Here is a 13,797-nt window from a genome sequence, read left to right as displayed (position 1 = left end):
CAGAGGTCACCAGACAGGAACAAATCCACCTAATCTTCCTGCAGTTCCAGGCAACTTAAGAGATGCTGCTTTTAGTGCTATTTTAAAGCGACACTTCATTGGCTGTTTGGAATGGTGGGAAAAGTGAGAAGGTGTGGACAAGGCTGCATTATCTTTGAAAGTCATCCTGCTGGACCCACCATTCTTCTTCTAGAGACCATGGAGAGAAGCTGCAATGATAATCAGAATTTGCCCTCCTTCTTTCAACTGTATTGGTGGCCTCAGGGGCTGATACAATTGAAAGATATGGAAGAACATGTAGCAATAAGTTACCGCTTAAAATACTATGTTGGCACTTCGTGAAATATAAGTGGGTTTTTTTGTATTGGTTTGGGCACTCGGTCTGTAAAAGGTTCGCCATCACTGTCCTAGACTAATCGTGGGAGCAGGAGTTGCGATCATCAGACACAACGAGAGACCATAGGGAAAAGCCATTGTTCACTGCATAGCGCCGAAGAAGTATTCTTCAGTGAATGCAGGAGCCGGTGGTGCTGCTGTCTCTATAAACCTGATGGGCAATTGCAAGGTCTCCAGGTGTTAATCAGAGCTGCAGTGTCAGCTATTATGAGATATCATCCCTAATAGGGTGTTGTTTCCTTCTGTAACTTATAATGACCTAGTTACCAGTAACACTAGCAAAGTAAAAAAGTAAAGATACACACAAAATATTATTAAATATTTAGTAATAAACATTAATATTTCCCAATAAAATAAAAAAAAGTTACACTATAATAAACTTTAAAAAACATTAATTTCAGAAAACTGAAAAAATATATTCTATACATTACAAAAAAATCTTTTTCTCCAGTTTGCGAAACTTTAACCCCCAAAAATCTAAAAATGAAAAAAAAGGTCCTCTAACATTTTTTATATTTTTAACTATCTCTATGTGTCATGAAAAAATACTTCTAAAATGGCTACATTAATCAGCAAGATTCTATTTTAATTGGTTTGTCTTTCATGGGCCTTTTTATAACCATTATTTTAATAAAATTATTTTAAAAAATTAATAAATCAGCCAGGCAGCAAAGATCTAATTTGAAAACCTGTCGATCTGGAAACCCTGCTCACAATTGATCAAAAGAACAAATCAGAACATTTTCTTTAATTCTTTCAATAATCATGAAAATATAAGCTAATTACAGATTCTTTTTTATATTTTATAGGGCAGAGAAATGAAACTGATACTTTTAATGAGCATTTTATGTGACATTCTTTTAAATTTAACAGAGACAGGTAAATCTGTTTTTACACTTTTACAGTATAAATGTGTTTTAATTTGCTGTATATTGGGTCAATTGTGCACAATGATTTTGAATAATGTATGACATTTTGTGTATAAAAGAATTGTATAGTGGGGAAAATAAGTATGTGAAACAATGCGATTGTGCAAGTTTTCCCACCTACAAAGAATGGAGAGGTCTGTAATTTTTATCCTAGGTTCACTACAACTCTGGGAGACAGAAAAATCATTAAGTCAAATGGAACTATTTTTAAATACTTAATTAACATTTTATTGCATAAATATTGCACAAATAAATAGTTGATATAATAGAAAACCAGAATGTAATATTTGATACAGAATTACCATAAACACTTGAATATAAGCCTAGCTTTTCAGCACAAAAAATGTGCTGAAAACCCAAACTCGGCTTATACTCAAGTTAAAAAAATATATCAAAACTCACCTTTCCGGCTTTCCCCGCTGCTGGCTATATACCGGGGCAGGTGGCTGGCTATATACTGGGGGATATGGGTTGGCAGGCTATATACTGGGGGGCAGGTGCTGGCTATATACTATGGGGCAGGGTCCAGCATGCTATATAAATGAGGAAGCTGTGACCAATGCATTTCCCACCCTCGGCTTATACTTGAGTCAATAGATTTTCCCAGGTTTTTGTGGTAAAATTAGGGGGCTCGGCTTATACTTGGGTCGGCTTATACTCGAGTATATATGGTAATTGTTTGCAACAATGAAGGTTAGACACTTCCTGTAGTTCTTGACCAGATTTTAACACACCACAGCAGGGATTTTGGCCCAGTCCTCCATACAGATCTTCTCTAGATCTTTAATACAGGTAATGAGTGCAAGAAAAGAGTTACTTGAAAAAAAAACTAACAGCACTAAGAGAGACAGAATTCTTGCCAGGTGATAAAATACTTACTTCTTGCAATAAAATGTAAATTAATTATTTAAAAATAATACAATGTGCTTTTCTAGATTTTTTGGTTTAGATTTTTCATCACACAGTTGAATTCTGTCTACAATAAATATTATAGACCTCTCCATTCTTTGTAGATTAAAAAACATTCAAAATAGTCAGTGTTATGAATACTGATTTCTCCCACTGTATGCATTAATATGTATTTATCCTACTTTATACCTTTTATTTTTGGCCTTATTTTCACCAAACACAGAACTCTTTTGTCCTGGTTCTTAGACAAGTCTTTGGTATTGGCGATGGTTTAGATACATTCATTACATGTAACTTTTTTTTATAGCCACAAATATTGAAAGTGTATGCAATATGAATAATGCAGTGAAATAGAACATTGTCAAGCAAATAGTACAGCAAGATGTATTTCACTAGCATCAGACTTATGAAGAGAAAGAAGTAAAAGAGTTTCAACTGAGTATACACACTGATTTTAACCCTATTATTAACTCTTTGTATTGTATTTGCAAACTTCCGGTATCCAGTAGACTATGTTAAACAAGAATTTTTTCTAAATAAAATAGTACAAGAGGGCTGTGTGGGGGTAGGGTTTTTTTTTTTTTTTTAATCCTATATTTTTTAACTATTTACCTCTACCGCACATCTTTTTTTGACCGTTTTATTCAAAATAAAAACATGTGATACAAGTGTAGGCTGGGAATGGACTTTATGTTAAAAATATGGAAAAAATCATGTGAGGTCCCCTTATGTTATTATAATCAGCCAAAGCACAAACTGCAGGAATGGACCATCAAACTCTTATTGACACATCCCTCTTATTTTATTCAAATTAATCTGATGAGATCTGTCAGATCTAATTAAACTACACAGAGTTATAATCTGGAGAGATCAAACATAAATCAAAGGATTAGCAGGTCTAACATCAGTTTGTATACTCATCGAAATAGGCCTTCTTTATTCTGCTTCTGAATGTGGTTTATGAGGGTTTTCTCTATCTTTTGTGTCAACAGATTTCTAAAAATTATACCAATATTCATGTCCAACTTTATGTATATTTGTTGAATTTTCAGAATGTAAAGAAAAGAAAGACAGTTATTAGACATAAATGAGCTAAATTCACCAAACCACTGGTGCCATTTTCAATAATTTTATACCGATTTTTAGTGTAGATTACTGGACATTAAGCTTTGCCACTGTTTTTATAATAAATGTGGTGCATGATATGTTAGGCACTCTTAGGAAATCTTAGGCTATGTTATTCAGAAAAAATAAAACATTAAATAAGCACAGTATGTTATTAAAGGTGAGTTTAAAAAATACATTTATCTAAAATATTATTTTTTGTATTCTCTTGTTTTTATTATCTGTTGTTTGGTTTACTTTTGTTTTATCCTTACGTTTCTAGCCAGCAAAAACATTGCTCCTAGGATCACAGAACCACTTAACAATTATAACATACAAGTGAAAGCAGGTATGATCATTATTTAGTTTCATTTATGACCAAATAATGGGTAAAATAACATTACAAGTAGCCAGTACTAAGCTGCTAGATCTGGGAATAGACTAGAAGGGTAGACAAAGACAGTGGGCCCTGACAATAGACCCACTAATTGCATTGCAAACACTAGCAGTAAGGGACAACTAGAAGATATTGCCATCTTCCCACCTGCTTGACAATATACTGGTAGTTGGTTATTAGGTCAATTGCTGATGACACGTTCGCTTTAAAGGGGTATTCCCACAAAGACACAATTGTTAAATTTACTCAGGATAACAATATAACACATACTCTAATTCACTGTTATTAACAAAAAATACATCATTTGACAGATATAATTCCAACCTGTCTCTATCAGTCCTGGTGTATACAATTTTGGTTTCCTCAGGATCCAACCATTATTCTTCTGACTATGGTTGGCCACGGCGGATTCTTCTCCTGTCTGCACACTGCAGTGAACAATGCATTCTGCCCCTTTCCCTTCCATTACTCTACAAGCTACAGATCAGATAAGGTCTTTATCCAGGGGAGAGAGGCACTCTCTGTGTGTTATAGCTGAGATGTAGCAGAGCTGACAGTGTGTAATTTTTGTGTTATATCCATCTTATGGATCTCATCATTTCTCATCACTCTGATCTATCATCTCTCTATTTTAGCGTGGCAGATACTAGTAGAGTGTTCAAAAGCTAAATAAAAATGTAGATAAACCCTGGACCCTGACAATCTAAGTACTTTGTCAGCACACATCTCACATCACTAGAGGGATCATGAAGAGAGATGGGCAAATTTGTCAAAATTCGATTTGAAGAAGGTTCGCCAAATTTTTCGAAAAAATTTGATTCGACCCGTATCAAATCATGACGAATCACATTAAAAAACAGATATTTCCTGGCTGCAAAGAGCTTGTAGGGTGTTGTAGAACGTTGTGTCATTCTTAAATATGAATAGGTAGCGTGGTTTGGTCTTCCAACAATGCTATGTTTTAGTACATGACAGCCGCCGCTGTCACGTATAAGCGCTTCACTCTTCAATTCTATGGGCACTTACAGGGGCCAACTTGACCAAATAAGTGAAGCGGGCACGCAGCCTGGCAAGGTAATGTCTGTGCCAGCTTGAAAGGACTGAGCTGAGGGCCAAGATCCCACAATAACATCAAAGAGTGCACTTTTTTTACACTGACATCAGATGATTCCATAGATTACGACAGAACCTGTTCTGTTAAACGCTGATACGCATCTCCACTGTATACTGCATGGTGCTTCAGGGTTATCTGACTTATCTTCTACCTCCTCCGGATGCTCCTGCTCCTCCTCTCCTGTCACCTGAGTAGAAAAACCACTAATTTCACCAGACTCTGCTTGTGCTCCAATGTCCTCCTCCTCCTCCAGTTCAGCCCCCAGCGGACTCATGTGGCCATGAGATGTAGTCACCACTTCTCCATTGCACTGACCAGACAGATTTTGCAGCATCAGTTCCAGGACATGAAGCAGTGGAATGATGTTATTCATCCTGCAGTCTTGGCGACTGACAAATAACGTGGCCTCTTCAAAGGGCCTGAACAAATGGCAGGTGTCACACATGAGCTGCCAGTGGCTGACATCAAAGTTACACAGGGGAGTACTCTTGTCCGCTTGTATCAACAAAAAATCATTAATGGCTTTTCTCTGTTCATACAGGCGGTCTAACATATGGAGGCTGGAATTCCAACGGGTGGAAACATCGCATATAAGACTATGCTGGGGGAGGCCGTTCTGCTGCTGCAACTCGAGGAGGGTGTGCTTGGCTTGTTAAGAATGGCTGAAAGTGCATGCACATTTTTTCTGGCCATTTTTAGGATGTCTTGCAGATGGGTGAAAGACTTCAGGAACCTGTTGACAACAAGATTTAACTTGTGCACCATGCAGGGTGCATGGACCATCCCTCCTCGGTGCAGCGCGGACACCATGTTCCTCCCATTGTCTGTCACCATGGTTCCACCTTGCAGTTGTCGCAGAGAAAGCCACAGATTGATTTCTGTTTGCATGACACAGAGAAGTTCCTCCCCTGTGTGACTTTGTTTGCCCAGGCAAACCAGGTGTAGAACTGCCTCACACGGCTGTGCCCTGCAAGTGTGGTATGCTGGAACAGCACTTGTGGAGGCTGAGGTGGTGGTGGAGAAGGAGGCGGACATTGGCGCAGGAGCAGCAGTTTGACAACGTGGAGGAAAAAGCGGCGTCTCCTGTTCAAGTTGATGGTGTGGCTGGGCGGGAAGCACATTCGCCCAGTGGGCCGTAAAGGTCATGCACTGGCCCTGACCGTAGTTACAGCTCCACGCGTCCACGCTGCCATGCACCTTGGAAGAAACCGATAAGCTCAAGGATTGGCCCACCTACTGTCAGTCAGGAGGGACTGCAGTACCAACAACTTGGACAGGAGCACGGTCAAAGACAAACAGCTCCCTTTGGCAGAGGTGCTGGAGCCCTGACTGACTGAAATGGCATGCTGCTGCTGTTGCTGCGACAGCAGGATGGACCACCACACCGGAGCCACGTTTCTCCCAGGCCATTGGATGGTGATGCTGTATGTGTTGACACAAGCCGTGGTGCCAACGTTAGCTCCCTGGCCACACACATGCTCGGCTACTCTGGTGTCTTAACAGAAAACTGCCACACCGCTGAGTTGGTGATTTTACCGCCAAACACTCTGCACTGATTGACTACTAATGCTGCTGCCTCTCTGAGCCCCTGTGCCACTGCTTACTTGGACCTGCCAAGTGGGTTCTGTACCCCGCAGCCGTTTGGTTCCCGTCCTTGCACTGCTGCCACCCTGCTGACTCACAGTAGTGACTTGCTGCCTGCTTCGCTGCTGTGCGCAAGCTGACACCCTCTTCTCCCAACAATGGTGATGAATCCCTTGCTTCACCCAGCTCCCAAGTGCGATTGGCTACATCATCATCATGCTATTCTCCTCAACGGTCTCAGTATGCACAGCCTGACTACTTGCAAGTGCAACATAACCTCCCGTGCCACTCTCCACATCTCTACTTTCCCGCCTACTGCAGGAAGCAGCTGATGTCTGCCCCACCTCTTCACTGCCAAGCAGCTGCTGACTATCCTCAGAGACTTCGTCCTCGCTTTTTAGTGGTCCTGAGCCCAGGCCACCTAGTAGATCTCTGGCTAAGGGAAATAAACAGGACAGAGGCTGGTTGAGGACAGATGAGGGCCGCTGAACTGCTCCTGGGTCATGCCAACTAATTGTTGTATCTGACGAAACCATGGACTCCAGGCTGGGGTTGTCAGATGTTATTTGGAAGGAAGTGGATGACCTAGTCAACCAATCGTCAACCTTTGGGTTGTGGATCAACACACTGCCGCTAGATGACAACCGCAGTTCTGGCCTCACAGAGTGACCCCTGCTGCGACGTCCCCTTATTGTCCTGCTACCTCTGCCTGCTCCACTTGCCACCTTTCTATCTGACATAGTGGTTAATCAACTATGTGGATTTGACACGTATTTCTTGCTCTCAACTTAAGCAACAAGAAACTATTGAAATTTGCGTTATACAGATACCCCAAAATGGACACCCTGGAATTGGAGCAAAAATCACTGCAGCAACTACATGGATTTGACACAGCATTCTTGTTAGTAACTTCAGAAACAAAGAAGAACTGAAATTTGGGGTATACAGATTCCCTGAAACGAACACTTTGGGATTGGAGCAGAAATCGCGACAGCACAGTAGAGTACAAACAGCTAGACACTACAGATTGCACATGGAGTGTGAAATGCCGACATTGGAAATTGCCTGTTTTTATAGGGGTGGGACATCACATACGCCTGATGGTCGCTGATTGGCTTACAGGTCTGCAAATGTCATCGAGGGTGTTCTTTTCTCCTTCCCAGAGTTCTCTGCCTCATGTAACATATTGTGCTCACGCCCATTTTGCTATTAATGGGGAAAAAAGCTTTGTTCCAATGAATTACCATAAATATGTAAAATTGGTATCAGAAAATGGTAAGACTAAGAATTTATTTTGTACAAAAGGTTTTTATTTTCTTTTTAGTATTAAAAAATAACAAACCTATACAAATGTATAGGAAAAGCTCAGGAAAAAATGTATCAACAAAGGCCGTAGGAAAATGGTACAACTTTTTTTTTTTTAATTTTTTTAAATTCTACCACATTTGGAATTTTTTTTTTCAGCTTCCCTGTTCAATTAACAAAATAGAAAATTGTGCCACTAGTAAGCACAATTAGTCCCACAAATAGCAAGCCCTCTTATGTCTCTGGAAAACGGAAAAATTATATGGTTTGTGGAAAGAGGGGCATAAAAAATGGAAACACAAAATGGAAAAGGGTACGGAACGGGTTAAATTGTAATACTATTATTGTTATTATCACTATTATTATATGCTTGTTTGTAGGTTCAACAATTGATCTAAGCTGCTCTGCACTCATTGAATCTGAAAGTTTTTTAAATGCTACAATGATTTATTGGCTGATTAATGGAACATTCTCTGAATTCTACCATAATGTTAAGGAAGGTCATCAAAGGTAATGGTTTGTAAAACACATGGACCCACCTGCATGGATACAGGCACATATACACAGCCATCTCTTTACTTTGAGTGGTCACATGGTAGGGATTTAGGGAACACTATCACCAAGCTAGGTGCAAGTAAGTGAAAAACTATGCAATTTCTGATCTATTTTTTCTGTGTTTTCACATGCATATAATGTAAAAGTGCATGTCTGACAAACCCATCGAACACAATGGTTTAGTGTTTAATGCAAGTGAAAAAATGCTTAAGAGAAAGGGGAACTGTCTTGAAACAGAGAACAGTCAGCACTAATGTGGATTAGTCAGCTAAAATGTGGCACATAAGTAGATGGTATTTTCAGTGTAAACCTGCTAGAGTTTAGATCTGGGTGCTGGAAAACTCTATAATTCATGGATTTACCTATATAGCCTTATAGGCTATTGGGACTGGAGAATCTGAATGTAGAACAAATTGTTAAGTAATATTGTTGTTCCATTATATGTCTTCATACAGGTTATCTAAGAAAGGAAACCAATATTATAGTAACATTGTCCTTTATATTGATGGTGTTGCCCAAGAACTGTACAATATTCCTATCACCTGCATAGCAAGCAGCCCATGGGGAGGTGACAATGCAACACTTTATCTGAGAGCCTACAAAACAGGTCTGTATATGTTAAATGTATATTGAAGATATGGAAATATTATGGAAGTCATGTCTAGTAATATATAGACCATGTCACACGATATGGATATAGGTTAGGGATGACTAAATCTTGTCATAGGTGCACGGATTTTTTACGACATCTTTTCTGTTTCGTTTCAATCAAATCTTGTAAAATACGGCTGTCAAGAGCTTTTATATCCTGCATTTTGAACTCTGTTATTAACTTCTATTGCTTAAAATAATAACTGAAGTTTGACGGATCTGTTAAAATGTCCATTGAATTCAATTAAAGGAAATCTACCTTAAAAATCCATCATGATAAACCAGGGACACTTACTCATAGATGCAGACACTAAGACTGTAGTAATCCTCTTATAACTTTGAAATTTATGCTAATAACTTTAGGGGGAGCACTTAGCCCACCCACCGTGTCCTGAAACTTTCTCTGCTGCAGTGAAATTTCATCAGGCAGTGGGATGGGGAAAGTGCTGAGGAAGCAAGGGGGAGAGTGAGACAGTATAAAAGCTTGTTAAGCTGCAACACGGATGGGCTTTGCTAACACCCCTAGAGCCCCCCACGCTCATTAGTATAATTATAAGTGTTGATTTTAGATGTAAGAAGGCCATAGATTACCACAGTCAAGGTGCCTGAATCTACAATAGGCTGCTGGAGTGTGGAGTAGCCTTAGCTCCCGGTGCCCGGCCAGGCTAGTACACATCCCAGTAGACTCTGCAGTTAATTAACATATTAATGAAATAAAGTTTTTTACAAGTTAGGTTAGGTTCTAGGATTATTAAATTACAAATTAGGGCAGAGGCGGGCAGGAGGAAACTGCAATCAGATATACTCATGATGGTAGATTCCTCATGATAGGTTTCCTTTAAATTGCTATTCAGGGAATATGAATGTCTGAAACAAAAAAAACCCTGATGCTATAAATAAATGAAAATAACAAAATTCAATGTCATTTGTCATAAAGTGGAGCTTAAAAAGTTTGATTTTATGATTCACAAAATTTTATGGCCTCTCTAAAGTATGCAGAGTTATCACCAAGATGGCTGCCATATACAACTACAAGTTCCATGATCCTTTAGTTTTCAGTCACTCCTCCTCCCTGTCATGCTCCCTGCTCCCAGTGATGATGTTATAGACTGTCCTACTCTGTTACCATAGTAATGATGTGTAACTGCCATCACAGCACATTGCCTCACTGAGGTGACATCTCACCACAACACTGGCCATACTGGATGCACTGCAACCAGCCCACTACAGCCAAACATAGTGGTGATCACATGACCTGCCCAGGCATGTGCAGAACATGTGATGTGGACATGTGACCAGCGGCCATCTTTTGTCCTGAGTCTGCTCCGCACAGAAGAAATCAACGGACTGATTAAAGGGTCTGTAGTATTTAATTATTCATTACATTGTATGTGCACAGCATTTTTCTGCTAAGGGGAGCAAATATTATTTTTTATATTTATTTATTTTTTAAATTATTTTAAATAGAATCTAATTACAAATTAGCTTATATTTTATGGACCCATTTCTATATGAATTATGCTGATTCCTGGAATACCACTTTAACTATTTTTGACTCTTTCCCACTTACATTGTTTGTACATACATTGTTAGTCTGGGAGAAAATTACCAATAGTCCTTAGTCCAAAGTGCTTAAAAAGGTAACCCAGGTCAAGAAAAGATAGAGGCCTGGGATATAGAAAGATACCAAAGAATCCCATTAAACAAAAAAAAAATACCCAAGGCATGACGGTAATGAATCTAGACCAACTGTATGTTCATTCTGTAAATTTCATAAAACTGTGAGCTAAAATAAAATGTCCTCTATATCAGTAGTATAATTGGAGCAGATCTTTTTTTATTATACAAAGTTAAAGGGGTTTTCCCTTGAAACAAGTTAAGCCCTATCCAAAGGAGGTACAGAGGTTCTCCACCCGTTCTCATGATCTGTGGGGATCTCTTTGGATAGGGCCTAACTTGTCTTTTGGAAAACCTGTTTAAGCAAAGTTAGACATTTGATATTTTCATTTTTATATACAAATATGCCCTCAATGAGTGATGATATTTATTCAAAAATTCTTTTTTTTTTCAGGGAACTACATGTGGGCAGTTACCATTCCCCTGTGTATTGTTATTTTGGTTTTGCTGGTGGCATGCGCATATCATTTTATTTAATGAACAATGACTTGTGTAACACGTTGATCAGACACACCATAAATTGAGTGGGAATCCATTTATCCATTTATGTATCCCACTTAGCTTCAAAATCTGGAGAATGATCTTTAGAAATTTCAACAATAGTACCAAGGAGTACTGGCTTGAGTCAATTAACCAACATTTACTGTAAAGGTAAAAAATGCGTTGATGGACATGTAAGCAAATTTTGGGGTATGTGAAATCATATCATGTAGCCCTCCAGATGCATAAAGGCTGCAATGGCATTCAAGGGACAATTTCAATGGATTTTAAACTTTCAAAAGATTTGCTTGACAAAAAAATTAAACTACAGTTCATATATTTTTTGTTAAATGATAACTTACTATTCATCGAAATCAAACTTCCAGATACTGCGAGGAGTTGTATTATACACAGCTCTTACTAGTGCCACAGAAATCTCAAATGCCTACTTGGAGACTTTTTCTTTTCACTTGAGACTTTTTTGTCTCAACTGAGACACACATGTCTCAATTGAGATGAAAAAGTCTCAAAATATAGTAGAACAAATCAAAGTGGTGATAAATCCCCCCAATTGTCATGGTGGAGGGGGAGAGATAAACACCCACCTCATCATAACACATGAGTGGGAAGTAGCAGGAGGTTTATGTGTCACATAGTTGAGTTAGTTGAGAATGCTGTTAACAGTGTCCATCTCAGTGTTTAAAAAAATCTATAGTACAGGTAGATACAAATAAAAATTTGAATATATTTCTTTATATTGCTTCTTTTCCACTTATTTTGCTCCATTCATATTTCATTCCATCCTGTTATAATGGATTCCTATGAATTCTGCTAACTTTAATTTTGTTAACCGTCAAAGGCTCACTGAAATGAGTCAGATAACAAGTTTAATGAGAAAAGAGTAGGCATGTAGTTAGGTCTCTAGCCACCACCTCAGAGGTAACTTCAGATAGACCGCAAGCAGAACCACCAGAAAATGCTGAAAATTAGTCACATAAGCCAGAAACAATGTTATACCCTATTTACTAACCTTGGACTACTGAGTCATCCCAAGTTGCCTGTACAGCAAGTTGCCATCACTAATGGGTGAATAAAGGAATAAAGTTGGCATTCATTCATGTATATGGTAAGTGCTCATTATTAACGGTGAAAGCAGAGAAAGTGCTTGTTGCGCAAATCGGCACATGCTCTCCCCTGCTTGTTTGACACCCATTTAATAAGGATACAATCGACTTCATCGGTGAGTGCTGTTTTCTATGTTTGAATTAAAACAGAGTCCACAAGTAAATGAATAAGTCAATAGAGAAGGTTTGGATTTCTGAAGGTGGAAATTGTACATTGGAAAAAAATTAAATGAAAAAGAGCTGATGTGTCAAATAATCAATTCTAACTGTAATACTTGATACACTGTAATAATTGATCATGTCTTTATATGGGTCAGTCATTCTCTGCACAGAATAGTTTTATTGAATGGGGCAGATTCATCTAGAGGCAATTAACTGTGCTGTGATCCTTCCGCTGAAGAAGAGGAAGCAACAGTTTCAGTTTCAGATAAGTGATATTTATTATTTTATTACCAGACGGTTATGGGGGGACTTTAATAACCTTATTTTTAACATTTACATATGTTTATACAATCACACACTATAAAAGCACATTTATATACACACCTACTTACATAATTACACACATACATGTACACTCATATTCACATACACTCATATTCACTTATACACATTCTTGTTTTCATATATACATTTATGCAATCATACATACTGTATTTACACATACTTACATATGGTATATACAGTACACATCCATAGACTTATTCACATACATATAGTACATACGCATTGTATACACCCACACACACATACAGTATATACACATCTTACAAGCATCATATAAACACAGATACAGCATATCCACAGCATATACACAAACATACAGTATATAAACCCGGCATATACACAAACATACATAGAAAATAAACCAAGGTTGGACAAACTAAGGTTGCTTTGGGGATTTCCAGTTCTGGCTCTGGGGGTTCCCCTCATTTGCTGCCTGATCTGAGGGGTTATCCAGCATTTTTTTTATCTGGGGGTCTCCTGCATAAGCTATTTGCTTTGGGAATCTCTGGTACTAGCCAAATTCTCTGGGTGTCTCCAGTTTTTGCTGTCTCCTGTGGGGTTCTCCAGTATTTGCCATCTCCCCTGGGGTCTCCAGTATTATAAGTCTGATGTGAGGTCTCCAGTACTAGCCATCTGCTCTGGGCGTCTCTAGTATTATTTGTCTGATGTGGGATCAACAAGTATTATTATTCGCCTGCTCTGGTGTCTCTTTTTATCTTGTGTGTATTATTATTTATTGCCTGGTCTGGGGTCTGTGTTATTGATTGTTGCCTGTTCAGGGGTTTTTATTAGTCATTTATTGCTGTACTGGGGTATTTGTCAATTCTGAGTTGACGTTTTGTGCTGTAATGTAGTTGTTGTTGCACCTTTGGTACTGGTGAAGCTGAGCAGTATAACACCGAGCCCTTGGACCAATAAGAGTTGTGCATTCCTGGTATACTTACACCACATACACAGCATACAAACACAATGGGGCAGATTTATAAAAAGTGTCCGAAGGTTAGACAGTTCAGAGATAGACTATACAGTCTTATTCTGCATCAGATTTATAAAAGTGCTAAATGA

This window comes from Engystomops pustulosus, chromosome 2 (genome assembly GCF_040894005.1).
Source record: "Engystomops pustulosus chromosome 2, aEngPut4.maternal, whole genome shotgun sequence".
NCBI classification, from domain to species: Eukaryota; Metazoa; Chordata; class Amphibia; order Anura; family Leptodactylidae; genus Engystomops; species Engystomops pustulosus.
This window is presented reverse-complemented; position numbering follows the sequence as displayed.